The sequence below is a fragment of the Tauraco erythrolophus genome, chromosome 3 (assembly GCF_009769465.1).
Source record: "Tauraco erythrolophus isolate bTauEry1 chromosome 3, bTauEry1.pri, whole genome shotgun sequence".
Classification (NCBI taxonomy): domain Eukaryota; kingdom Metazoa; phylum Chordata; class Aves; order Musophagiformes; family Musophagidae; genus Tauraco; species Tauraco erythrolophus.
This window is the reverse complement of record NC_141467.1, coordinates 32835086-32839825: the sequence shown is the minus strand read 5'-3', so window position 1 is coordinate 32839825 and position 4740 is coordinate 32835086.

The following is a 4740-nucleotide window of genomic DNA, read 5'->3' as shown; positions in this document are numbered from 1 at the left end:
TTCTCCTTTTTATCTTCCAGAAATAGGCACAATCTTTATTTGTGTATATGCTGATAGTTTGTGTAATAGTTACTTCAGCTTTGTATATAAATATTTCTCTGAATATCAGCTGCAGCATCATCATCCATCTTTCTTGTTTTGTTCTTCTTGTTGATACCAAGGAGGGAGATGTGCTGTCCTTAATGTTGCACTGCATACATTCAGAAGATGCCCAGAATATTGGTTTCATCTTTGAAGGATACATTTAATCTTTGGAATCACTGTGGGAGGAACTAAAGGTAAGGTGCATAGGTGCAGAAATTCTTCTGTGGACAGCACCAAATTATCTGATCTCATGAAGGCCAGTGTAGCCCTAAATTTCTTAGCCAGTAAAGTGCAACTGCTTGGATCTTACCATGTGCATCTCTTCTCTAGCAGGCAGCAGAACATGTTGACAGTTGTAGGTTGTTGCTTGTCATATTCATTAAGCAATGAACAGTATTCTTTAATTAAAGTTGCTCCTGTTTTCTTTTCCAGTGCTGTGGGATACAGTGAGATGCTAATAGGTTGCAGAACTACATCCAACTCCTGCATGGGACCTTTGCATAGAGATCTATCGCAACACCCACTTTGGTGGAGACAAGTTCATTCTGTCTTTGTCACCAGACATCACGTTTTTTCTCATCTTTCTTGTTATCATGCTCTAGTGTTTGGAGCAGAGAACTCTGACCATGTAGCATTGGAAGTGTTCTCCAGAGGATCCTGCTCATGGGAACCGAAGGTGCCGTTGAGGCTGCTGGCTAGAAGAGCCATTAGCCACAAGGGGGAGGTCGTATTTAATAATACGAAGCACCAACGGCTTTAGCTGAGGATTTTGTTCTGGTTGTGTAAAACCAGTTTAAAAGCGAGGTGTCTCAGAAACACAAACGCACAGGAGCAGTCGTAAAGAGAAGGGTGAAGGGTGTTTTTCCAGCAGCTGGACAGCTCAGGCTAGGATCAGTCTGGAGCACAGGGCTGTTGGACGTGCTTGGCAGCAAACGGCCATCACGGCAGGTCTCACATTCCCTCTGCACTCTTCAAACTCTTCCGTGGAGTCTTTGTTTTCAGAGGCACCATGTGCTTTCATTTGTTTGGTTGTTAACATTAGCACTGTATACAGTAGCTACCACTTTTGGGGCTATTTCAACAGGTCTATTTAATCTTTCCACTTTCTCCAACGGCTATCCATAATCTGTCTGTAATTAGTCTTTTTGCACAACTCCTTTCACAGTAGTTTCTCAGATGGTGGTACCTTGTGAGTAGGATTATACACCATGACGGTACTTGTCGATTTGGAATAAAGCTTGCCACGCAGGTGACTTGCAGGCCACCACCCTTGGTGCTGTTGTACAGTAGGTGATTTATGTGTATAAGCTGGGAGGTGTGATCAGTTTTTAACAGCCCTTCTGATGCTAAGGCCCATCCTTTGTGTCTGCGTGGTTCACCAAGTATGTGAGTCTTGCTACTGTGTAGGTCTCCAAAGTTGTGAGCTTTCTGAAGCTTTCTGAAGCTTTCTGAGCTTGTTTGACTCTGACCTTGATGGTAATTGCCTCAGCACAACCCTTTTTCAATTCTACGTGAGTGGTGGCACTTCTAGATCAAGTTTCATCTGATCACATGCTCAGATTGATCTGTTTACTTCAGAATCAGAGGGCATGTTCATGTGTCACTGACCAGGAGGCCTCGGCTGGCTCTGTGAACACTGCCCACAGGGGTAATGTTTTTTCCAAGAATATTGAATGACAAGTTGGAGTGATTCTACACTCTCAGAGAACCCAGGTTTAGCTATAAGGCCTCTTTGTCACCCATTAATACATCAAGCGTTTGTTACCCTAGTCATCAGAATCCATGGAAAGAGTACTAAGATGACTGATCAGATTGTGATTGATCTCTCAGTTTGGCCACATAAGTTGATTTCAGTATCAAAATTGTTCTGTTTTCCTCGATACTACCCAGTACACGTGTCGCAGCCATTGATTTCAGTTCTGCTGCTGCTGTTGCAAGCATCCCTCAACAGTGTCTTCAGCTAACTGGACTGAGACTCCCCAAACTGTTGTGCTGGTGAATTCTTATAATCCATCCACCCTGTGGACCTATGTGACCACTACAGTGTATGCATAATCAGTTTTTGTTGATTATCTTAAACCAGGTAAGAAACATTTTAACTACGAGCAAAAGACAGCCTCATATGCCCATTCTTGCACAGGCAGGAACAATTTCCACTGCCTATATAAAATTATACATGGTTTGGTCAACTCGTTAACCAACAAAGGGAACTGCTTGGGGAAATCTCTAGCTGAGCACTGGATCCTTCACGCCAAGTGGTTAAGCAATGTCTTATCTAAACATACAGATAGCGTCTATCAGCTTATGGAGCAAAGCTCCCAAGTATCAGCAGGAGCTCCCTGTGGAAACCTTTGCTGGGAGAGCTCCTGCAGCAGTCAGGTTTTTTTTGTTGTGAAGTGGTTGGCAGATTAGTTGATCTTCTCATTGCCACACTACTCCAAATTTCAGTGAGTTACTTCTTTACAGATGCATCTGTTTTCTCAGCTATGCACAGTAGCTGGAGAGCTCCTGGACCAGGCAGTTAATCAACGACTAAGTGGCCTTGGCATGCCCAGAGGCAAAGCCTTCATATCCAGCAGCACCACTACTGTTAACTATAGAAAAAGCTTGAATTTCATCCTTTTATCACAGCAATAACTTCAATTCCTTTGATTTTGCTGCAATACCTGAACTGTTGACCACTGTTTCTGCCTTGTGTCCTCCACTGAGGAACACTCGCTGCTTTCTCATCCTTACATAGGAGTGCTCAAAGGCATGATTTAAAGAGTAAGAGGCAATGGGTGGCTTCCTAAGATCCTTCCCCTTCAGGGGGGCTTGAAAAGAGCTGTCACTTCCAGAGGGCAGCATCCCTTTAAGCAAGACATGTCCTGTCAGTGGTCTTCTGGCAGCTCCTATTTAGGCAAAAGGAGCAAGAGAAGGCTAGACCCTCTGAGCTGCTCCTCTTTACCTGCCCCCCTTCAGGAGCATTTTCTAAGGAAGATTTCCCTTTTCTAGCACTGAGTCCAAGTTCTGTGAAGTCCAGAGTGTGTTTTGTGTTTCTCTGCATTGCACGCACCCGGGACAGCAGCTGTATGGCACAAGAGAGGAGACAAATGAACGTCCATTTTGCTTTCATTGAAAGCACAAGATCTCTCAGGGCGCTTTCTTACCTGCATCTAAATGTAGAAAGTCATATGAACACAGCTACTGCCCCACGGGGTATGGACCGAGGACAACTTCGCTATGAAGATGAGGGATGGGTAAACACGAGGGATTAAGGATCTTTTATGAAGGGAATGAGGACTTATTTCTAGGGTGTCTGAACACTGTCCTAGAGCAGCTACATTGTAGTTCTGCACAGCAAGCAGGAAGATGAGAAAATTCCACATAGGGAAACAAAAAAAGGCCGACATGCAGAGATATCTGAGGGATTCTGGAAGAAGGCAGAATACCCTACGTAACAAATAAACAGAAGGAATTACCCCACTCTTTCAGTGGGATGGTCATCTTTAATCACTCATCTTTAGTTAATGCTGGTGCACTTCCATGTTTAATGATGTTGTTCTTTCCTAAGAAAGAAAAAAACTTTCCAAAGTATTCTCTTCTCAGCACCAAGACCAAAACTTTTTACATGCCAATTTAAAAATTCTCCAATTTGTAAAACCTTAAAATTGTGCAATTTGCTCAGAAACTTGGAATAAACCAACAAATTCTACTCTTTCCACCCACCTTGTCCGAGTTACACAACAGTGCTGAAATATGTAAGGGTTTTTATTAATTGTTATTGTTTGTTTAACAGGTGAGTGACCATTTTAGTAACAAAAAAAGTTCACTAAATATTTTGAAAACAAATTATTCTTGCATTCTACATAGATGTGGGCATTTCCAAACAAACAACCAATCCAGAACAATAGCTGTTGCGCAAGACACAGCTCAAAATACAACTTTCAGCATAACAACCTATAAAGGGGGAATGTTTCAAAAATACGTGACACACCAACAAATATGAGTTTTATTAGAAAACAACAGGACCAGTGCTTCCAGATCAGTTACACTTTCCAAAATCCTCCTCAAATAACTCTTCAGTCTTAATATACTGATCTGCAAAGTGTCCATGAACACAGAAATAGTTCAACAATTAGTTGTACAAATAATTGACGCTTCTAAGAAAGTGAAAGTGAATATCAAACATTTATTACATTGCATCTAACCCTGTACAATTGAGCATTCGATGCTTCAACTTACATATTTATACCGAAAAAAGTATTTTACCCTCTTGATTACATCTTCTTTAAACATTTTGAGTGACGTCAGTGACAGACTATGAAAAAACTGAAAAAGCATAAAATATTTGATCTTTTAATATTAAGAACTAATGAGTATGTACAAAGTCAAGGCATGAGTCTTAAATACATTGGCATTGATTCACTGGCTGCTGACTGTCCGTGGAGTTGCTTAACTGTCTGTACGTACATAAGAAATGCGCCACAGCTGTGTGGTCAGACACCTTCCACATCCTGGAGGAATTACATACAGGGTAATTACTTGTTCAAATTAATTCGTTATACTGGGCAATTAGGGCACGTGCATATGGCCAGCTACAGCAGCCTGGCTTGGGCTGTCACAGAAGAGTAGCATCTCAATTGCATTCTTATCATCCAACCCACATATTCTTGG